This window comes from Callithrix jacchus, chromosome 5 (genome assembly GCF_049354715.1).
Source record: "Callithrix jacchus isolate 240 chromosome 5, calJac240_pri, whole genome shotgun sequence".
Taxonomy (NCBI): Eukaryota; Metazoa; Chordata; class Mammalia; order Primates; family Cebidae; genus Callithrix; species Callithrix jacchus.
Genome location: NC_133506.1, coordinates 32,778,150 through 32,801,864, shown reverse-complemented (window position 1 = coordinate 32,801,864; position 23,715 = coordinate 32,778,150). Strand labels below are relative to the sequence as shown.

The window sequence follows — 23,715 nt, the reverse complement described above, 5'->3', positions numbered from 1 at the left end:
CAGGGCTTCACAGCAAGGGATATGCACACTGACAGCAGCGGCTGATATTCATCTAGAACCTGCCATGCGCCACTCTTACACCCCATTGCACAGATGAGGAAACCGAAGCACACGCTGGTTAAATGGTGTGCCTGAGATCCTGATTCTCAGCAGCCGAGCGACAACCCCTAACCCTCTGCACGTCTTCCCAACTGGGACAGCCATCCAGAGCCCCTGGGAACGGGCTCCTCTCGGCAGAATCCAATGTCACCAGCTGCTCTGGTCCAGGCCAGGGGTGGAATGAGGGGTGCTCATGGGGGTGCAGAAACCCACGTTCTTCCCCCTCAGCTTTTCCCTCTCCATCCTCCAGCCTGGGGTTCACACTCCCCTCCATTGCTCCCAGCAGCCCTGCAGCAAGCTGTGGCCGCACTCATTTTACACATGAGGCCACGGGGGCTCCAGGAGGCTGCCCCAGCCAGGAGGCAGACAGCCAGGATGCCAACCAGATCTGAGGGACACCAGAGCCTGTCCTCCCTGACCTCCCTCGTGAGCAGCACAGCAAGGGTGGCCCAGAAGAGAGCCCTGGGTTCGAGGCCCAGGCGGGCCAGGGTACCAGGTGGGCAGGCAGTGGTCCAGAGCGAGGTCTGGACAGAGTGGGTCCCGGTTTAACCAGGTCACTGCGGGCCCTTGGCCTAAGCATGAGAGGGCCCAGGGGAGACCCCAAGAGGGATCTGTTCAGCAACAAAAACCACGAAGGCCTGAAAACTGAGAGCAGAGCCAGGAAGCTTTCCTCCGGCCCCTGGGAGCCGGAGGTCAGAGCACAGTGGCCCCCTCCCACTGTGTCTTATCAGGGACAGTCATCTCCAGCTCCAAAGGGCCAGAGAGGAAAGAGGAGACACCCCAAAGTCTAGGCAGTCTGTGAAGAGAGGGTGGGGAGTGTGATCCAGGCAGGTGGGAAAGCTTTGATAGGGCCTGCAGCTGGGACCGCTTAGAGAAACGCAAGGGAGCTGTGTCAGTTTCAGTCCTTCAGCCTCATTTCCTCAGCAACAAAATAGGGGAAAGACAGGCACATGGGGTGGCTCCCTCTTCCCCGTACCCACTTCCCACCATCTCTCCCTCCTCCAAGCCCCCATGCCCAGGACTCAGGTCACTGAGAAGGCGACAGCGTCTAGGGACTGGTGAGCTGGAGGGGTTAGGAGGCTTCACAGAACCTCTACCCCACTCCATGTACCAACCCAGGGTCTATGACCAGGCAGCCCCATAATGGGGTGAATACGGCAGCTCACAAGGCCAGGAGGTCGCAGCCCCAACCCCAGGGAGCCTTTGTGGGCCCTTCTTCTTGGCAGAGGAGGAGGCTAAGGCTCAAAGAGGGGGCTCCCAGCCCTTGGTCACACAGCAAGGCCAAGGCCTGCCCTGGAATAAGGATGTGGGCTGGGGGCAATGGCACTGAAGATAAGATTCTCAGGGCACCAGGCCCAAGAGCACTGAGCTGAGGAGAAACTGGAAGAGGAGACAAAGCCTTGGAGCCTGGCCTGCTGAGGGCCAGCCACCATGTGGCTGCATGGAACACTTCCATCAGAATCACTGTGCGGTGGGAGTAGGGGCTTGCACCTGTAATCCCAGTGACTCGGGAGGCTGAGATCAGAGCATCGCTTGAGGCCAAGAGTTTGAGACCAGCCTGGACAACAAAGCGAGACCTCATCTCTACAAAAAATAGAAAAAATGTAACAAGGCATGGTGGTAACCGAGAGTTCCAGCTACTTGGGAAGCCGAGGTGGGAGGATTGCTTGTACCCAGGAGGTAGAGGCTGCAGTAAGCTATGATTACACCACTGCACTCCAGCCTGGGCAACAGAGTGAGACCCTGTCTCAAAAAGACAAAAACAAAAAAGAAAAGTTAACCTGGGCTTTGGCACCTCTACCCGCACACAGAGACCCTCAGCAGCTCCCCCGCCCTGCTCAGTGTCAGGAGACGACCACAGGGAACACTGAAGTGACAAGTGTTCCTCTCTCCCAGCCTTAGGTCATCTCTCCGAGAACCCCCAGCTGCCCACATCGATGGCTGATGGCTAATGTGCCTTGTGGAGATGGCCGCCAGCCGGTCCCTGCCCACGGCACCCACTGTTCCCTGCCAGCTGCTCTGAGAACACACAGTGCCCCCTCCTCCCCACCCACACCCAGGCAGCATCTCCCTCCAGGGACACTGGTGGGCAGGAGCGCCCAGTGGCCAGGCCCCTTCACAGGGCCCAGCCTGAGCTCCAAACCGACCCACCGCCTTCAAGCCTGCAGGTGGCCTACCCCTGGCTGTGTGGCCACAGGAAGGTCAGCCTCCCTTTATTCATCCATGAAATGGGGTCTCTGGCAGGTCTCAAAGGGAGGAGAGAGCATCCGAGACTAAGGCAGGGGATGGTGGTTGTAAGAGGATTAAAGACACTCAATACTCCAGGCTGCTGCCCGCAGGACCAAGACCAAATTCGGACGGAGAGGGGCTTGCCACAGCTCCCTCTCCCTATCCCTTGACCCCCCCTTAAACTCGTAACTACACTCTCCCCTTCAAACCCTAGCACATGCTGTTCCCTCCCCTTTCCCTGACCCACCATGGACTTGACCACAGGCAGTACCTGCACTTGCCACCCACCCCAAGCTGAGAGAGGGACCCCCGCCCTTTTCTGGGCTCACATAGCCTCCACCACATAGGGATTAAGAGCTGGACTGCCAGGATTCAAAACCCAACTCTGGCCCTTCCTTGCTGTGTGACCTTGGGAAAGTTGCTCCACCTCTCTGTGGCTTCATTTCCTCTCCTATAGTGATAAACATCACCTACTTCAAAGGATGTGGATTAAATGAGGATTAAATAAGTTAGTGTCTGTGAAGCACACTGAGGAGTGTGCCCTAAGTGTTGACTATCAGTCTAAATAGGAGGAGCAGCTATTCTTTGTTGAGCACCTACTATGTGCTGGGCCTGTGCTAGGCATCCCACTTGAATGATCTCACAATAGCATGGGAGCGGGGGCTATTATGAACCTCACTTCATGGCAAGAAGGGGGAAGCCCAGAGACATCAGTTTCACCATCAACGTATATCTGGGGGAGGAGGGGATTTTTGCTGATATTAAGAAACTAGGCACCTGAGGTCAGGAGTTTGATACCAGACTGGTCATTATGCTGAAACCTCGTCTCTACACAAAAATTAGCCGAGCTTAGTGGTGGGTGCCTGTAATTTCAGCTACTTGGGGAGGCTGAGGCCAGAGAATCACTTGAACCTGGCAGGCGGAAGTTGCAGTGAGCCAAGATCGTGTCATTGCACTCCAGCCTGGGCAACGGAGTAAGACTCCATCTCAAAAAAAAAAGAAAAGAAATTAGGCTGTTAGGAGGTGGCGCACACCAGTAATCCAGCTGGCACTTTGGGAGGCAGAGGCAGGAGGATCACTTGAGTCAGGAATTGACTCAGGAATGACCAGTCTGGGTAACATAGACAGACCTCATCGCTACAAATTAAACATGTTTTAAACTAGCCAGGCATGGTGGTATGTGCCTGTAGTCCCAGCTACTGGGGAGGCTGAGGTAGAAGGATCGCTTGAGCCCAGGAGGTTGGGGCTGCAGTGAACTGTGATTGCACCATTGCACTCCAGCTTGGGTGACAGAGTGAGACCCTGTCTCACACACACACAAGACAGAGAGAGACAGAGAGAAATTGTTACCTTCTTTAAGATGGACTGTTCTTACAGCTACTTATTAAACACAAGAGTCCTCATCTTTTAGAGACACACACTGAAATATTTTACACATGAAAGATGATGCCTGTGATTTGCTCTAAAATGATACAAGATGGGATGGGATTGAGCAGGTGTGGAGGTGTGGAGGACACGGGACTGGCCACGGGGCGTGGTGCTTGGCTCAGCCATGGATTCACAGGGCTCATTCTAGGAACATGCCTTCAGAATAGAGTGGGAAAGGCAAGATTAACTTAGATGATGCAAGGAAAAAAAAATGCTTGGTCCTTTGACCCTCCCAACAACTACCCCCAGCCTGAGCAAACCGTCACCCCCTGGACTAATGCAGCAGCCACCTCACTGGTCCACCCGCCTCCACCTTCACCCCCAGTCTGCTCTTCACACAGTAGCCAGATGCACCCAGAACTCTTGTGTGACCCCAACTCGCTCCAAGTCCAGAGCGTGCGTTTTCGACGGCTCAGGGATCTGCCCTCTCTCCCTTCATTCTTCCCCCGTCCTTTCCTCTCTTGTTCTGCTCCTCTGGCCCCCTTGCATTTCCACCAGCACTCTAGGCTCTCCCCTGCCTTGGGGTCTCCTCACTGGCTGCTCCTCCCTCTCCTGCTTTGCCAGGAGCTTCTTTGAGAGTGAGGTCTTCCCCGGCCACCCAGCCTCCGCAGCCCCCCAGCATGCCCACCCGCTTCCCTGCAGGAGACGGATTCGTGGCCCCTCCGCCTTCTTGTGGGCTGTGTGCAGTTTCCTATTTGTTGTGTTTTCCTGTCTCCCCACAGCTCTAAGATGTGTGCTCTGCAAAAGCAGGATCTTTGGTTGGTTCCTTGCTACCTGTGGCCTCTAGAACACTGTAGAGCACAGAAAATATTTGTGGGATGGACAGGCAGATGAATGGGCCCCACCCAGGGCCCCACAGGATAAGGGGTGGCAGGCCTCAGCCCCAGATCTGTCCAGCCCACAGCCTCTGCCCTGACACCTGGCCCTCCTGCCACCTGCCTGGCCGGTCTCTGCGACAGAGCCTCTGCCCACCCCCTGACTTACACAGGGCAGAAGCAAGTCTGAGACAGCTCCAGGCCCTGATCCCCGCCCAGCACAACCCAGGCCCGGAAATGAGGTCCCAGGGGATGTTTGCTGAGTGAGCAAGGAGTGAGGAGTGAGCAAGGGCCGAGCAGCCAGAACGTGTCTGGTCCCGTGTCCTCGGCGTGAACATGCTCAGGGACAGCTGGCTCAAACCGGCTCTGCCAGTGGGGCTGGGGTGGAGACAGCAGGCCGGGGCGGGCGCCCACAGAGATGGAGGGGTGCACCTGGGGATGGGGCCTGCCGCCCAGGAGGGCAAAAGCCCAGCAGGAGGGCACAGAGTTCCCACCTACTCACGTCCTGTAGACCACAACTGTCCCAGCCCCTGCCACTCTTCAGCTTCCTCCCGGATAAAAAAAAAGGGGGCCTCTTTCAGACCCCAGCCCCTGGCCTGCACGGTAGGGGACTGGATCCCTTCCCACTAGGACCTGCGCAGGGCCTGGAAGCCCTCCAAGGAAGCATCCAGCCTGGAAGTGGGTGGCACCTGCCTGAACAGGGCGGGGAGAGGTGAGCCCTGGGCTGTGTGGAGACCGCCTGGTACGAAAACCCTGATCTGTCCCAAGGTCCCAGGTAGCCTTGAGTGAACCCATGAGCCCCTGGACTCCATTTCCCTGTGTGTGTGGAAAGTGGTGTTGGGGATGGATTCCAGGACCGCCAATGCCAAGGTGCCGAGTTACCTGAATGGAGCCGCTCTGCCCTCCAGCCCCTCCCCAAAGCCCAGCTCTGGGTGACGAGAGCCAGGGCCCGAGCCACACACATGCCCTTACTCCCCACAAAAAACCACAGTGATCAAAATCCTCACTACCTACTGCACACGTGGCATCTGCGGGGCCGCGGGTCGGCACTTCACACTCAGCCTCATCGGCTCCTCCCGCCAGCGCTGTGGGGCAGGGACCATACTGTGCCCATTTCACAGGAAGGGAAGCTGAGGCTCAATTCACACAGCAAGATCAGGCCCCCTGGCCCCATGCCCGGGGTCACACTGGGCAGCCTCCATCTCCCTGAGATAGGTACTGTTTCAGGTATGCTCTGAAGTTGTTGGCTGGAATTTGGAGGACAGAGTCCATATTCCCCAAGTCCATAGCCCCCCTTGGTCCTGGGAGGCTGAGACCCACCCCTGCCCCTCTGTGTAAACCAGGCCACAGGTGCACTACTCACAGTCTCAGTATTCTCACCTGTAAAATGGGTAGAATCCTGCCAGCTTCGCCTAAGGTATACCCAGTATCTGAAGCTGCAGGACCCAGAGGACTCAGGCGGCCCTCAGGGCCAGATGGGGAAGGCCTGGGGCAGTACGTCTCCAGATGTCTGTGGGGAGGACAGCCCATGCGGACCAGAAGCCCACAGTTGTCTGTGAGAGCATGACGCCCCTCTCCACCAGCTGCCCAAAAGAGGAACGGTGATTCCTCCTGTCCCGCTGTTCCCCAGCTCCAAGCCCAGTCAGTCCCGCCTCCAGCACACTCTGAATCCACTTCCCTCCCTCCCCCACAACCACATCCTCACCCAGACCCTGCCTCCTCCTCTCAGGCTGGCTAACACAGGGCAGGGAATCTTTCCGAAATGTCAGTCTGAACCCTTCACTTCTGCCTAACACCGCCCACAGCACCCACACCCCTGACACAAAGGCCGAGGACATCACAGGGGCTCCAAGGCCCTCAGTGGCCTCCACCAACCCCATCCCTCCCCTCACTCTGCTCCACCACACCAGCCGCCTCCCGCTTCCTGGAGAAGCCAGCACACTCCTGCCCCGGAGCCTTTGCACCTGCTGTTCCCATGCCCGCAGCACACTCCCCCAAGTGCCAACCCCCTCACTCCACCTCCTTCAGGTCTTCAGGAGTCAGCCACCTGCTCAGACAGGCCTTCCTTGACCACCTGTTTCTTGACACCCCCAGCCAACTCCACTCTCAAGTCTCAGCTCCAAAGCCACCTCCTCACAGAAAACCTCCCTCAAACCCAATACAAGTGAGGACCTTCAACTTCTCCTTCCTAGCATGGATCACAACTCATGGTGTGAGTACCTGTCTTGTGGGGATGGGGTCACTTCTGTCTCCCCATAGCTGAATACTCTGTGGCAGGTGTCATATGCAAAACCATGAGCAGTTGGGATGCTTGGGTACCAGCGGGTCAGAACAGACACTGGCCAAAGGCACACAGCCAGCATGGAGTATTTGATCATGGATGGATGGATGGATGGATGGATGGGTGCATGGATGGATGGATGGATGGGAGAGCAGGGCTCCCACAGTGGACCTGGAACTTGCCTGAGAAGGTGGTCCTGAGAAGAGAAGGGCCCACCCGAGCTCACAGCCAGATGTTGGCCAGGGCAGCTGCAGCCAGCCCAGGCTCTCCCCCTGCACAGCCCAAGTTTCGTTTCCCACCCTCTGTGTCTGAGGAAGCTCCTTCTCCCCAGGGGAACTGAGTAAAGAGGAGAAGCAGGCAGTTCCCTGCTCCCCAAGGAGGGGGGCTCTCAGGCTCCATCCGCCCTGCCACAAAGAGGCCTTGTCCTCCGTTCTGAGAGCCGAGGGTAGACCGGAAGCCGCCCTCCACAGCCCAGCAAGTCTCAGCCCCCCAGCTGGCTGGGGCAACAGCTCCAGAGGCAGACCCCTGAGGCGGGCAGAGTGCTGGCACAGAGCTCCATAGCATCATTTCATCCTCTCAGAAGCCTTTGGAGGGAAGCTCTAGTGTGACCCCCATTTCTGCACATGGGGAAACAGGCTCAGAAAGACAGTCATTTGGCCAAGGTCTGCTAGCCAGCAGGTAACAAAGCCTGGATTCTAATCCAGGCCCATCTGGCACCAATGCCAGCAGCCACAGCTCTCCACTCCCCTGGCTATCGTCCAGACCCTCTGGGTTCAAGAGGGCAGAGGGGTCTTTATAGAGGCAATCAAGCCTAGCCCTTCACCCGAGTTGGGGAGCTTTGCCCTGGTGAGGTTTACCCAACAAGGGAGAGAGGCTGGGCCCTAACCCTGGAGCCCTTGCCCAATGCCCCAGACGCCTTGGGAATCCACCAGTCAGGCTGTCACATGTCTCCACCACTTCCTGCCAGGCGGGTGTCTTCGAGGAAAGGATGGTCAGGCAGGCGGACCCGGGACAGAGGCTCCCCATTCTGCCCCCGCAACTCCCCTGTCTATCCCAGACCTGGCCACTTCCCCGGCCAGCACCCACTTCTCTCCAGGCCCAAGTGTTCTCCGTGCAGCTACCAGAGCCACGTCACTGAAGCCACACTGCCCCTGAGCAAGGCAATACCCAGAAAGTTGGTACATTACTCCCATCCAGTGGCCCCTCCTCACTGCCCGAGGAGCAGGCCCCCCAGGCCCTCTACCCATTGGCACCAGCCGACTCACCCAAGTCAAGACTCCACAGCTCCCCAGAGCTCCAAGAGGAGCTGCTCACAAGGCACCTTCAGGCCCTTCGTCAAGCTCTCTCTCCCCCCAGAGACCCCTCCCATCCTTCCCCAGGAAGTCTTCCCTGACCCACTCCCTCCAAGGCCCCAGACCAGCCCCTACCTTTTGCCCCAGGGAGAGGTTTTTGATCCCTGTCTCAAACCCCAGCCTCTGGGCTGCCTTTACTTGACAAAAGTAATTGAGCACCTGAGGCCGGTCTGACCCTTCCCTGTCCTCCACACCCACAGCAGGAGTCCAACCTCAACCTGCTCTGCTTTCATCAGCCCGAGGCCCAAGCCTGAGTGCCCTGTGAGGGTTTGAAGCTCCGTCTGATCAGCCAAGTCACCTTCTAACCCCCATGTACATGGCCTGCTGCTCCCCACCTCCCCAGCTACACACACCGCCTGTCTAGTTCCTACCCTCAGGCCTTTGTACATGGGGTCCCTTCTTCCTGGCCTGCCCTTGCCCTTCTTTTTTTTCTCATGAGCTCCTCTTCAACCTTTAAGACACAGGTCAGGTATCACCTCCTCCAGGAAGCTCTCCTGGCATTGTGCTGGGCTGCCATAGGTCATATGGCCCCCTACCCCGTGGTGCAATAGGAAAATGATTGGGGTCTGTGTCCGGCTCCCCCTGAATATAAGCTGTGTCCCAAGTACATCCTTAGGGTTCCCAGCACCCATCACAAGGCCCAGATATCACCGGTGGATAATAGAGAGTCCAGCTGCCAACTCGCTACCCAGAGAACCCAGGGGCAGAGCCCAGGAGCTGCTCCCAATGGCAACTCGGAGTCCTATTTTGCCCATGATGCCCGCAGCTCTAAGGTATGGGTGGAGTGGGTGGAGGGGGAGCTCTCTGCAAATGGCCAACTGGTAACCAAACCCACTCCGTTTCTAAAACTAGGGCACAGGAGAGAAACGGGAACAGCAGTATTGTCCCCAAATAGAACTATGTCTCATCTGGTTCCGGGGCCTTTGGGAACACCTGGCAGGGATGGGGGTGGGGAGGGCAGGAGGCTGCTCCCAAGGCTTCAAACAGAAATCTAAAGTTCAGAGGGCAGGGAAGTCAACATCACCCCAAGTCTCCACAGTCGGTGCTGAGAACCTGCGGACCTCTCCTGGCACCAGTCCAAATCCTGGGACATGATGGGGTCCCCTCCCACTTATCCCACCTGGCTACAGGTGTGCCACCTCCAAGCCTGTGCTCACGTGTATCCTCTGCCTAGGATGCTATTCGCCCCTCCTGCCAGTCAGGACCCAACCCATCCTCACAGCCATGCCCATTATAACCGCGACACTTTCTATAAGCCTCGCATGGGGAAAATGAGCACATCAAGCCTTCCCAACAGCCTGCTCAGGAAGACTCCTGACCCCGTCTCATAGGTGAGAAAACCAAGGCCCAGAAAGAGGAGCCAGCACCCGGGGCACAAGGCAGCAAAGGCAGGCAGACCCGGAGATGTGGCAGGATCTGGCTGCTGGCAGCCACAGGGCACCCAGGAGGCCTGGTGGGGATGGGTGCAGCCTCCCAACCAGGCCCAGCCTTGAGGACTTGGCACAACTCAGGGACAAGGTCCACACAGCACAGCCTCGGCCACCCAGGCAGAGCAGAAAGCCAGACCTTCACTCCCCGGCCCCAGCCCCTGCCTAGGGTGGCTTCCAACTGAGGAGCCACCCTGGAGGGATATGATGGAACCGTGTCCCCAACAATATGCACAGACCATGACACAGATGAGAAAGTTGAGTCCTGGAAGTCCCTGCAGCTGTGTGTTGAGCGCTGCCTCCAGGCCAGGCCTTGAACGAAATGCTTTATGCAGATGATCATACCCAGTCCCCACCCCAGCCCCACCAGGGTGCACACTTGTTACCCTAATTTCCCAGATAAAGAAACTGAGCCTCAGCGAGGGGAAGCAACTGACCCACAGTCCCAGGGCAAGCAGGTGGACAAGGAGCCTTCAACCCAAAGTGAAGGCAAGAAATCAGGACCTTGACTGAGTCCCTTCTCAGTTCTAGGCCTCAGTTTCCAATCTGGAAAGCAGAATGTGCCCCAAGAGACTTCCGGCTGTGATATCGCATTGTGACCTGGCAGATGCTATTTCCTTTCCCTCCATTTTCCCACCTGGATGATGAAAGGGGCAGTCTTTCCCTTCTTCCCCAGGTTAATACAAATTACAATAACCACAGGTACTGAGCACTTACTATGTGCTGGCATTGCTGAGAGCATTGGACACAAGACTTCATCCTTGAAACAAGCCCATGGAGTGGGATTTACCACGAGGCTCATTTTTCAGATGGGGAAACTGAGGCATGGGGAGGTTAAACTGACTCACCAAAGCCATGCAGCTAGTGAGTGACAGCAGTTGGGGGTAGAGAAGTCTCCCAGTCTTCACACTGCTCAGTGAGGAACTGTGGGGAGGGCTGAAGGGCTGCCCAAGGGTGTGTGGAAGCAGAGAAGGGCTCAGCCCAGATGAGGCGGGACAGGCCTGGTATGCCCAGGAGGCTCTGGGTTCAAATCCATGCACTGATGACCTTGGGCAGGATGCCTGGCTTCTCTGAGTCTAAGCTCCTCTTTGGTGAAATGGGGCCAGGACCACTTCCTGTGGGCTGCTGGGAGCTTGAGACAGCCATTTGCCTGGCATTGCAGAAGGGCTCAACTCCATGCTGGAGGAATAACACCAGCTGAAGGGACCAAAAGGGCTCCCAGTGGCCCATTGCTCCTTCAGGATCCCGGCCATGTCTGATCCTCCCTTCAGAAGTGGGAGGAAAACCAGCCTAATCTGCCTCTTCTCTGATTCTTAGAAGGAACCCTCCAAGTCCCTTCAGAGCTGCGTGACCTCAGGCAAGTCACTTTACCTCTCTGAACCTCCAAATTCTCCTTTTGACAATAAGTTGAGCTTTTCACAGGGCTCTGGGAGAGGGGATCCAGACTGAGGAGACTGGGGTTTGGTGGGGGAAGAGTCCAGTTCCATTTGTCTGAGCAGAGAGAGCACCTGGCATTACCCTGACTTGAGGTCACAGTTTCCTCATCTGCCACATAAAGTTTATTATGGCGGTTCTGTCTCTCAGCCCCACTGGCGCTGGGGATGCGCAGAGGTAACTGCGGAAAGTTCTTTGTAAACTGTAAAGGGCTGTGCCCGTGGGAGTGATGATCACCATACTCCCTTAGCAGCAAAAAAGAATCCCATGACTTGCCATCTAAGGCAGAACGTATCAGAGCCACGAGGAAGGGCAAAGAATGGACAAAGTGAAGTTCAGCGGGGGACGTGGAGTCAGTACAGACTCATGGACTCAGTGGGACCGGGAGGGTGGTCACAAAGGCCTTCTGAAGCCAGAAGCATCTCAGCCACTGGAGGGGTACTGAGAGGGAGGGCACGCCACGAAGTGGGCGCTGCAGAGGCAAAGTGTGTGGCCGGACAACCTCGGGCAGGCAGGAAGATAGCTACAACTCAAAATCGTGGGAGATGATCAGGGCAGGGAACCTCTAGGGGCCCTTGATGCGCAGCCTGAGCCCATCCCTGCCTCTCTCTGAGCTTCAGTTGCCTCCCTTAAAACAAGAGCAAAAACAGCTCCCACATCTCAGGTCAAACTGGCAAGGATGCTCAAATGGAATCCACCTTTGAAGAGAGGGGCCCATTCAGTGAGGGGGAGGGAGGGAGGCTGGGGTAGGAAGGGAGGCCGGGAGAAGGCCTCAGGGCACTGGGAGGCTATGCTAGGTCATAGGCAGGCAAGGGCTGAGGCAGGAGCCAGGCTCAGGGAGGCTGGATGGAGCTGGCGGCTTCCGATCGATCCAGCCACCAAGCTTGTCTGTCTCTAGGTAATCTTCCCCGCTCTCCCTTCCCCACAGAACAAGCCAACCACAGACAAAGATGACGGGTCACAGCCCTGGGGAATTCCTGATCAGCTGGCCTGCAGAGGCCCAGGATTCCTGCCTCATCAGGGAATCACCTTCCTAATCACAGACAGTCATAAATAGTACACACTTTCTGAGTGCACGCCCTGCACCCAAGCACTTGGCACACATTGGCTCATCGGATCCTTGTGCCATCTTGCCAAAGCTGGTGCCAGCCTCATCATCCCCATTTCACAGATGGGGAAACTGAGGCTCCAAGCCATACAATCATACACAGCAAACAAGTGGCCAGGCAAGGATTTGAACCCAGAACCCATTAGCTTCAAAGGCTTTGCTACTTCCATTACCCTTTATGCCACAAGCATCCTTGAGCACCCAAAATCCCAGTACTCCAGGTACCACTGGGGATCCATCAGCCAGAGTTGGAACCCAGAGAGCCAGGGCCACCCGGCCTCAGCACCGCACCCCTCCTATACCTGGGAAAAGTTTTAGCTACGTTGGGTACACACTCAGTAGGAACTGGATCCCCACAAATTATTCAGCAGCCAGAAGTCTGGGCTCACACCTCACTTTGCTGCACTCCTGTGGCCCAGCTCTTAGCCTCTCTGAGCCTCAGTCTCCTCTTCTGTGTAACAGGAATAATGGTTTGACTGCTTCCAGGATGGGGCAAGGGACACAATGGGTCACCTTACTATGAAGGCTCAGAGGGCATGACATGAAGATACCGACATCAGACAAGGTAAAAGTCAAGGTCATGAATTTGGGCAAAGCAGCCTAAGAGAAGCTAATCAGACCTGACAGGAAGGCCATGCTTCTGGAAGCAACTCCAGCTCAATTTCCACTCCCAGCAACTGGATTCTGCCTGTGCCGGCCTCATAGCCCAGCAGGTCCAAGGGTTCAAATGGACTCATTCCTAACGTTTCTCAGTGGGTCCACAGATATCACCACCCACCCACTCCAGACATCCCCAGCCCCACATGGGCACCAAAGAGAACTCAGTTGGGGCTGCCCCTGGAGCACTCCCCAGCTAGGATCACCATCACAGAGCCTCAATGGGAGGAGTCCTCACCATACAGATGAGGAGACTGAGGACTAGACAGGAAGGGATTTGGCCAAGATCATTCAACTTCTCCTCCCTTCTGGCTTCTCCTTTTACTCTGGAACTTCTCTGGGTAGTTCTAAGGGAGATGGAGGACCAAAGGGCCCAAGGTTGGGGGAAAGTCACTTGCCCAAGGACCCAGAGCAAGGAGTGGGGAGATGGAGGTCTAGCTCCCAGCTCTGAGATCGTCCCCAGTCATCTATCCCTGACTCAGCCTTACCAGGCTGTACTGTGGTAAGGGGAGCGTCGCTGGCTGGGAGAGTCCTGGATCAAAGACAAGAGCTCTGCATTTTTCTCCCAGATTAGAAGATTTGCCCTGGGTCTTTCTGGCCTCAATCCCCCCATCTATGAAAAGAGAAGGTCAGAATAGATCAAGCATGACAAACTCATGGCGCACATACAATACTCTCTTATCCTCTGCCCATGGCAGACATGACTAATCTATCACAGCACTTTTTTCCATGAAGCCAACACTGAGCCTCAGAATGCTTCTCAACGCAGCACTCTAGGCCAGGGGGATGAAAGCCCAGGGCCTTCCCTAGACTAGAAAATATCTGAGCCCCCAAGAGGGAGGAGAAGGGAGAAGAAAAACATAAAATTTACCAAGCACCCAGTGGATTTGAGCCACTGGAAATACATTAGCTGATTTAATCCTTACAGGGGAGGTGTGCAGAGGCTGAGGTTGAGAGAGACTAAGGGACTTGGCTTTGGACAAACAGCAGGGAATGTGGCCTTGAACACAAGGGAGGCCTCTACTGGGTCTCCCTCCCCCAGGAACAGTTAACACAGAGCCAGCCACCAGGTGGGAATGTAAGGCATAGCCTCATGCCATCCTCTTGTTAGCCCTACTAGGCACAAGCCCTGGACCCATTTCACAGCTTCAGAAACTGAATCACAGGGCAGGATCAGCTGCCAGCAGAGGCAGGACTTTAGCACATTCCTGGCTCTCCCCCGCCTCCACTGATTGAGTACCTACTGTGTGCTAAGCACTTTATTTCTGTCCTCTTGAGACATCCCGGGAACCATGACTCACTATCCTACTTCAGGGATGAGGAAACTGAGGCTGCCCAGAGGAAGTGGCCCCCAGGAGCTCAAGGGGAAGCCAGAGGGGTTTCCCATGGAGATAAGGGGTAGGAGCCATGGAGGGGAAGGAAAGGGCTGTGGAATCCGAGGGGAGATAGAGATGCAGGGGCACACACCGAGGCAGGAAATGAAGCTCCGGCCAAAAGGCCCAGAGCAGGGAAATGGCAGCCCTTTTCAGTGGTTCTACTGGACTGGGAGTTCAGAGCCCTACAGCCAAGGCCTGGCCCTGTCACTTGGGAACTGGGAGGCCCTAGGCGAGTAGCCTTCCCTTCCTGGATCTTAGTACTTACTACCGTTAAATGGGACCAATCGCACTGAACATGGCATTCTCCCAGTTCAGCCTCTTTGCACACAGAGAAGGCACAGAGAGGGCAGAGCAGGACTCAAGGTCACCCGGCACCTTGGCGGCCTTGGCTGCCAATATCCTCTCCTGAGCCAGCCCTGCCCGGAGCAGCACCTTCAGACTCAGTGAGATCACCCAGGCAAGGGCTTGACCACAGAGCTGGCAGGGCCAGACCCAGAGAGGCCAAGTGACCTGTCCAATGCAACAGCACAAAACAGGTCCCAATTGCCGAGTACCTACCAGTGCCAGGCACCAGGCACACAGCCCTCCTTTAACCCTAATCCCACAAGGAGGTATCTATTGTCCCCATTTTCATGACAAACTAAGTCTCTCAAAAGGTATAGTGAATGGATCCGAAGACACACAGCAAGTGGGGACAGTGGAACTTGAACCCAGGTCTGTCTGACTCCTGAGCCCTTACCAAACTTTGATCCCCATCTCTTGGGCTGACCCCTCCCTGCTCCCCACCTCACTCCCAGCTTCCAGCCACCCGGCACTTCCCACACCCCTGGCTCTCATCCTTTCCAGGCCTTCCTGCTAGTGAACTCCTACTCCACTTCCAAAGCCCAGTCTCAAATATCCGCTCCTCTTGAAACCTCAAATACTCACATCAACATTTTATGGGGGATTAGATCCTCCATAAAATATGGGCATGCAGCCTGCAGATCTAGTTCTCTCATCAGATCTGTTTCTATTGATCAGCTCTGTACCTCTGGCCTCCAGCATCGGGCTGTTCACACAGGGGACACCAATCAGCCCCCTGTGTGACAATGAAGGCCAAACTCTTCCCCAGGGCCCACAAGGCCCCCACATGGTCCAGCCCTGCTGATCTACCCCCTTGTTCTGTCCTCACCCACTCCCCCCATTGTGCGAACTCTGGCCTCGGAGTTTCTCCCACTGATTCTCCATGACAGCACACGTCTTGGCACCTACCTCAGGGCCTTTGCACGTGCATGTCCTGCTGCCTGGCAAGCCCTTTCCCTAACTCCATGCCTGGCCAACCCCTACATGCCTCCTTCAAGATTCCTCTTTACCCCAGGCCTCTCTCCCTGAGCTCTTATCATATCTGTGATTATACAGTAACTCATGGCAATGTGTTTGCAACTTTGCCCACCCTTCAGATTCAAACTTCTGGGAGGCCAAGGACCTGTTCCCAGGTCCCCAGCAAGTATCCAACCAGGCTGACCACACCCCACCACCCCGGGGCCCCGGGGAAGGGAAAAAAAAGCTCTCTCTCCCCTTCTTTGTTGGGTGAACTCCTGGTTGTCCTCAGCTCAGGCCCTGCCACCTTCTGGAAGCCTCCAGGATTCCCACAGCTGCTGCTCCCTGCTAACCCCAGCACAATACTGCTCAGCCCGAGTTCCAAGCTCCAGGTACACAGCAGGTGCTTAATACAGAGTCACAAATGCTTATACATGGGAAGGTTTGAGAACATGGGGTCAGCTGAAGAACAGGGGGATGGGCGGAGTCCCTCAACAGGTCACTGAGCCATCTCCTCTCTGGTTCCTAGGGCTTGGGGGAGCCAGACATCCCTCCACCCCCACCCAACAGGCCGCAGTCAGAGAAGCAAAAGCAGGAGCCAGGCTGAGCTGTGGATAACTCATGCTCCAAGAAGAGATAGGGGACAAGGAGAGAGAGCCAGGGACCTTCTTCCTAGGAGAGGTGGGCCTAAGCCTGCTGAGGCAAGGGCAGATATGCAGCACCTGGAGGAAAGGGCACTCTAAGAGGGACACGGTTTAAGAGCAAAGGCCCAGGAGCAGGCAGGCAGTCAGCTTTGGGAGGTGACACACTGTAAATCATTTCCTCGGATGGAAATACCAGATCACCACATCACCAAAAAGTCCTCGTGGCTTTCACTCAATCCCTCGACAGAACAGTTTCTTCCAACACGGCTGTGCAAGCAGTCCTGTCTTGGGGACCTCCACTGCCCCAGCACCGAGGGATGCAAGGACAGCCAGACTGTGTCTCTGAGGTCTGGGCTTTAATTCCAGCTTCCAACTGTATGGCCTTGGCAAGTCACTTCTCTCTTAGCCTCAGTTTCCCCCATCATCAGCAAAACAAGGATAAACAAGAGTCCCTACCTCTGAAAAGGTGTTCAGTAGATGTTAGCAACTGTCATGACCGCTGGCCCACTTTTATCCTTGGCAAAACTGAGGCCAGAGGGGAAGAGTGAGTTGCTCGAGGTCACACAGCTGCTGGCAGGATCGGCCCCGGCTGTTTCTTTCTCAAGACACCAATCCATACTCTTCTAGAATGAACTAGCCAGCAACCTCGCCTCTCACCCATCTTTCTCAGCCAATGCATTCGGTGAAGACTTCATTCATTGAGCATCTACTAGAATCTTCACCTGAGGATTCTCATTTCACCTATGGGGAACTTAAGAGGGCGGTGTCTTGGCCCAGGTCACCAGGTGAGACAAGAGCCTCAGTCTTGACCCCCCAGCAAGGGGGCTGAGAAGAGGGTCAGCAACAGGCCCAGCCTGGCCCACACTGTGGCTGTGGCTGGGTCTGGACATACCCCAGGTGACCGGGCAACCACTGCCCCAAATTGTAAAGAGTCCACAAAGTTCAGGAGGCCTTGCCCAGGGGCACACACAGGCTCTGTCCACTCTTAAGTCCACCTGAAGGATGCAGGGGCCGAAAGGATACCACATAGGTGAGCCCCTTCTGTTCACCCCATCCTTCCACCAGCCCAGCAATTCCAGCCAGGCCCACCTGCCACTGATGAGGACCCCAGCTCAGAGAGGCAGGCAGTTGTCTGAGGACACACAGCAGGGCAAGTGGCAGCCCTGGTGGGGACTCATACCCACCCCCAATCCCAGCCCAGGCAGAGAGGTGGACCTGGCCCGGTGGCCAACACCCAAAACTTTTGCCAACTTCTGAGCCGGCTGGTGGCTGGGCCTACTCAGGGGCGAGGCTGGGGGCTGTGGACAGTGGAAACCCAACGCAGTCTGGCCCAGTCCCTTCCAGGCCGGCAGCACCAGGCCCTACCCAAGGCCCCACGAGGGCAGGGAGGTCCTGGCGGCTCGGCCTGGCGCCCTGACCCCGGGGCCCCTCAGCCCGCTCTGCCGATTCCCCCCACCTCCTACCCCCGGCCGGGGGTCGCAGGGCCAGGCAGCCACGGCCAGAGGCGGCGCCTACTGGCTCAGATTTCAGATTTGGCCTAGACCTGGCCCGGGGGCTAGGGCCCAGCTCGCCCGCTTCTCTGGGGGATCCTATGGGGAGCACGAGCTGGAGGGGGTCCCCACGCAGCCAGGACCCCTGCGCCCCCCCGCCCAGCCCCCTCTCCCCGCGGCATCACAACAAAAGGCCTCGCCGGGCATGGCCCCGTGGGCCCGCCCGGCGCTGGGGTATCGCGGCTCGGCCCCGGGGAGTGGGAATTGGGGGGTAGACAGGAGCCCCAGTAGGCCGACGATCCGACGCCAGGGTGGTCCGGGGCGGGGGCTCCCCGGCGCAGGCCGTGGCTGGGGGCTCGCGGAGGGGCGGGGGACGCTCACCTGGGCCGGCAGGCAGGCGGGCAGGCGGGCAGACGCACCGGCAGACGGACGCACTGGAGGGCGGACCGCGGGACCGTCAGCGGGTCGGGCAGACGGCGGCCTGGCCGCTCCGGCTCCCAGGCCGGAATGGATTCCGGGCCGGGAGAGACAGATCGAGAGAGAAAGGGAGGAGGAGGAGGAGGAGGCGGCGGCGGCCCGGGGAGGGGAAGAGGAGGGAGGGAGCGCGCGAGCCGGGAGGAGGGGCCCGGCAGGCAGCCGGGAGGAGGAGGAAGGAGGAAGCGCGCGGGGACGGATTCCCCGCCGGTGACCCAGGAGAGACCCAGGCGCGGCGCGAGCCGGGGGTCCGGGCGGGGCGGGGACGCCGGGCACAAAAGCCCCGCCCCCACTCCGCCGGGGCGCCCCACCCCGCGGGCCCCATCCGCCCCCAGGCCAAAATGCCCTCCCCAGCCCACCCACCCTTACGCCCCAGATCCACCTCTCCCGCAATCACGGTTAGTAATGATATCAGCGGGAGTGGAGCACCCGCTCTGTGCCAGGCGCCATGCTAAGCTGCTCAGGTCGACTTCAGGGTTTAAGCCTAACCACCACCTGGCCTGAGCTGAGGAAGATCATTCCCACTTTACAGATGCGGAAACTGAGGCACTGACAAGAACCAGGCCTTGGACCTTAGCCTTGACCTGAGTTTCTCAAAGTGGGGACTGGGGCAGGACGGGCAGGGTGGGGAGGAGCGACATTTATTTTAATAGATACGGGATCATTTTAAGCGCACAGGGAAAAAACGTCGCTGGCAGTCCATCGGAAGCTCCCTAGTTCCAGATAGTACTGCTTAGGAGGGGCTGACCAGGGCATCTGAGCGGCAATCACAGTTCCAAGTAAGTAAAGAGGCTAAGTACCTCTGAACCAGGGCAGCTGCTTATGGCCAGACTTCCCTGTCACCCCCATCACCCCTTGGCCCCAGCCTCCAGGGCGCTGGGCACCCCACCCTTGCCTCCTCACCTGTCCTGGAATCCTAGCACAGGGAAAAGTGGGCCTGGGTCTAGCTTTAAATACCACCCCTGCCTCCACATTTCTTCTTTGAAAGTTCTCTCCATTTCACAAATGGGAAATTAAGGCCCAGCCAGGTCAAAGGCAAACAGAAACCTTTGCCAGGGTTCTAATTTCTGGGCAAAGGTCCCTGCTGAGAGGAGCAGGGAGGAGCACGCTAGAATGTGGAAGGCAAAGGCTTCTGGGTACAACATACCTTCCAGGAGACCAAGAATGAGCAAAGCCTTACTCCACCCTGATCTCGGTTCGCATCTAGGCTAGCTGGCCCTCTGCAGCACGGTGGACAAGTCCATCAGCTTCCCAGCCCAGCCCCCTCACCTGTAAAACTGGAGTGGACATGGCCACAGAAGATTCCTGGGAAGGTTGGAACTGACCACTGTGAGGATGGTTGGGTGGTACTCAGTGAATAGCACCTCTTGCGGTGATAAGCCGAGGTCAGAGGGGAAAGGGGCGGCTGGAGATGCCACAGCAAGTCCACAGCAGAGGTCAGCCCAGCCTGGTGAAATGGCTGCACTTCCTTGCAAGGCTGGCTTAAAGATTAACCAAAGCTTCCCAGGACTCAGGCGGGCCCCTGGCTGGAGGAGCAGGTTTCCCAGCCCTCTTCCATTCCTTAGACATGTCTCAAGGCCTTTACTGGCCATACTGGGCTAAGGGGGAGGCAGAGACATTCACCCAGTGACACACTGGAGCTGGCTCTTACCAACTTGCAAGAACTGACTTTGCTCATCTCTTCCCAATTCCACATTCAATAATGTCACACTGGTAGCTCCACGTCAGCCACAGGGGAGGATTTACCCCTTGGACACTGGAATACACTACCAGTCAAGCCTCTTTTTTCTTCCAGACCCAAGTTCAAGTCTCAACTCTGCCTCTTCGCAGATAATGTAAGCAGCCTCGATGTACCAACCTGCACAGTGGGCTAAAGACAGCACGGCCCCCAAAAGACGCACGTGAGGGTGAAATGAGGTGAAGCCCACTCAGCACGTGTGAAAGCTCATTCTCATTCAGACCCTACACACTCTTCTCAGAGAAGGGACAACTTAGACAGGTGAGGGTTCTACAAGCAGATGCAGCTCCCACCTGAAGCCACCGCTGGCTTCAAGGGCCTGGCTCAGCAGCTGAGGTTCTCAGGAGGATGTGGCCAGCACAATGGTTTCATTATTGAGCGTTTGAAGCACTCTTTATTTTTAACCACCCCTCTGGGCTTTTGCTCAGGCTGTAACCCCTGCCAGGAATGCTCAGCCCCTATCCCTGGCTACCTTGCCTTCTTCAAAGTCCAGAGTAAATGCCACCTTCTCCATGACATGCTTCCTAACATGCCCTGATGGAGGCACATGTTAAGTCCATCCCCTGTGGATATCCCCACCCTGAGGGCAGTGTCCGAGGCCTGACCCACGCCCAGCACAGAGCAGGCACTGCCAAGTTGGCCAGGGAGCACATAATGACTTGGGACCCACAGACAAGAGTTCAAGTTTCAGCTCTTCCCTTCAGTGACTATGTGAATCTGCCTTCTCTGGGCCTCAGTTTACTCATCAGCAAAACAGGGGTAACAAGCCTGGTGAGTGCCAGGATTAGGCACTTGGGAACTGTGGGTCTGGCCTGGTGCATAAGTGACTCTTTGTGCTAATTATTTTGCTTAAAACATTCTTTTTTGATAAAGCAGCAACTCATTGCTTAATTCCTGCAAATCATTCACCATTAATGGACAGCAAGCATTTATTGACTACCAACTGTATACATAGCCCCAGGCCAGTCTTAGAACACCAACAGGAAGCATTTCCCAACCCAGAACACCCAGCAGGTGACAGATGCTACTGATGTCAACAATTCTGAGATGGTGAGTGCTGGTTGTATAGTCCTCTGTCTCCAGAAAACTCTTCCCTCTTTCCCTCAACCTGGGTGGGCCAAAGCCACAACTGAGGGCAGGATGGAGGGTATAGGGTGAGGCCGGCCCTCCACGAGTGGCAGTGGACCCAGAGGCTGGCGCTGTCCCATGACAAGGGATCAGAGGTGCTGCCCACACTTCACCCAGTGCCCTGATGGCTCTGGCTCAGTAGTGGCTGATCTGCCATGCCCAGCCCCAGGCCAGCTCACCCTTGCTGCAGTAGCCAGGAACCTGGGCCCATCACAGGCCCTCAGTGGGAAATTCCAGACCAGCTCTGCCATTTTCTACACATGGGCTGTGAGTAGTCTAGTTGAAGCCACTGGGCTCAGGGCTACAGGATAGGGTGGACTGGTGGGTGGGCTCTAACCTGAGGCTGTGGAATGGCCTTGGTACCTCCCCTGGCACTGCCCTTCACAGTTTACACAGAGATGTCCTGCTGTGCAGGCCCTGGTCCCCTCCCCTCCTCTACCTGCCTCCTGCTGTCTCTGTCCTGAGGCCTAGAAAGTTCCCCACCCCCAGCCCTCAGCTGGGCTGCACTCGTCCTTCCTCTTGCAGTGGTCATTTATAGCATCTACTATGTGCTAGGGTCTGTGCTATGCGCTGGAAAACAGCAGTGAAAAAAACCAAAGCTGGTCTCTGGTCTCTGACTTAGAGGAGTCAGGGGCTGCAGGGGCCCTATACCCCAGAGTGGGGCCCCCAACCCAGCATGGGTGTTGAGGGCAGAGTTGTCTATGGAGAGTTTAAAAGCCTGGGGAGATGGCTGCCAGGTGAAAGTGGGACAGGGAAGCAGGGCATTGGGAGGCTGAAGCAGGTGGATCACTTGAGCCCAGGCATTCAAGACCAGCCTGGGCAACATAGTGAGGCCCTGTTGCTACAAAAAATAAAAATAAAAAATTAGCCAGATGTGGACCTATGGTCCCAGGTACTTGGAAGGCTGAGGTGGGAGGATCTCTTGAACCCAGGAGATCGAGGCTGCAGTGAGCCATGGTCGAACCACTGCACTCCAGCCTGGGTGACAGAACAAGACCCTGTCTCAAAAAAATAATTATAATCATAATAACAAACAGGACGGGGCAGGTGTGCAGGTGGAGGGACAGTGTGAATGAAGGCCAAGATGGGGACTGCAGGTGGGGTATGAGAAGCACAGCATGGCAGTTGGGCTGGCGAGGGGGAACTGAGGTGGGAAGGGTAGCAGGGGAACCTGAGGATCCCCGAGTGCCAGGCGTGGCTTCTGTCCTAGAGGCAGTGGGAGCCAAGGAGGGTGGTGAGCAGAGCAGGGTCTGGGGAGACATGGAGAGGAGTAAAAGACAGGGAGGGGGCAGTCAGGAGGCTTCTGTGCTGAGGAGCAGCGGGGACCCAGCAGGGGAAGAAGGCCTGGCTCACACAGGAGCGTGTGCAACGTGTGCATGGGTATATGTCTATATTCCAGGAAGTGAGGCCAAACTAGCCGAAGGTCAGAAACCCAAAACACTAGAGCAGCATCCCCAGCCACATGGGAGTCAGGAGCCAGGAGCAGGCGAGCATGTTCTCCCCAAAAACATGGATGTCAAAGGCAGAAAAGAAAAATCTGAAAAACTATCATAGCAAGAGGAGACACGATTCTGTGGCAGAAAAAAAGACATTAGGAAAAATGTAGGAAGTCTGACTAAAGCTGGACTTTAGTTAATAATAAAGTATCAGGCCGGGCACAGTGGCTCATACCTGAAATCACAGCATCGAGGCTGAGGTGGGAGTATCACTTGAGTCTAAGTTCAAGATTAGCCTGGGCAACACAGTAAGACCCCCATCTGTACAAAAAAAAAACAAACAAGAGGGCGGGTGTGGTGGCTCACACCTGTAATCCCAGCATTTTGGGAGTCCAAGATGGGCAGATCACCTTTCGAGACCAGCCTGACCAACATGGAGAAACCCCATCTCTACTAAAAATACAAAATTAGCTGGGTGTGGTGGCGCATGCCTGTAATTCCAGCTACTCAGGAGGCTGAGGCAGGAGAATCACTTCAACCCAGGAGGGGAGGTTGCTGTGAGCTGAGATCGCACCATTATACTCCAGCCTGGGCAACAAGAGTGAAACTCCGTCTCAAAACAAACAAACAAACAAAAATTAGCTAGGTGTGGTGGTGTGCACCTGTAATCCCAGCTACTTGGGAGACTGAGGCAGGAGGATCACTTGAGCCCAGGAGGTCAAGGCTGCAGTGAGCCGTGATTGTGCCACAGCACTCCAGCCTGGCTGACAGAGTGAGACTCTGCCTCTAAAATGATTTAAAATAATAATAATGTATTAATATCGTATTGGTTCTTTTCTTTTTCTTTTTTTTTTTTTTTTGAGACGGAATTTTGCTCTTGTTACCCAGGCTGGAGTGCAATGGCACGATCTCAGCTCACCGCAACCTCTGCCTCCTGGGTTCAGGCAATTCTCCTGCCTCAGCCTCCCGAGTAGCTGGGACTACAGGCACGCGCCACCATGCCCAGCTAATTTTTATATTTTTAGTAGAGACAGGGTTTCACCTTGTTGACCAGGATGGTCTTGATCTCTTGACCTCGTGATCCACCTGCCTCGGCCTCCCAAAGTACTGGGATTATAGGTGTGAGCCACTGCACCAAGCCTGTATTGGTTCATTAATTGCAACAAATGTCCCCCTGCCGGGGAAGAGATGGAGACAACAGCTCCTGAGCAGGCAGCACCCAAGTGGTGACCTACGAACAGCATTAGCCACTGAGCACAGCCCCGCACACTCAAACCCTCACAGCCAGACCTTCTGGGCT

The 23,715-nt window shown here is 56.3% G+C and overlaps 1 protein-coding gene across 30 annotated transcripts in view; it reads right to left on the bottom strand.

Moving 5' to 3' along the window:
* The window catches only part of SRC (SRC proto-oncogene, non-receptor tyrosine kinase), a 61,465-nt gene extending 41,908 nt beyond the window's left edge, over window positions 1-19,557 (bottom strand). For 29 of the 30 annotated variants that reach the window (XM_078371597.1, XM_078371606.1, XM_078371598.1 and 26 more), the window contains exon 1: window positions 18,021-18,148. The gene's annotated coding sequence lies outside the window, so the exon portion shown is untranslated. Of the gene's footprint in view, window positions 1-18,020; window positions 18,149-19,382 lie in introns of those variants that run through there. The other variant, XM_078371614.1, reaches the window with a different exon arrangement.
* Window positions 19,558-23,715: the final 4,158 nt, after the last annotated feature.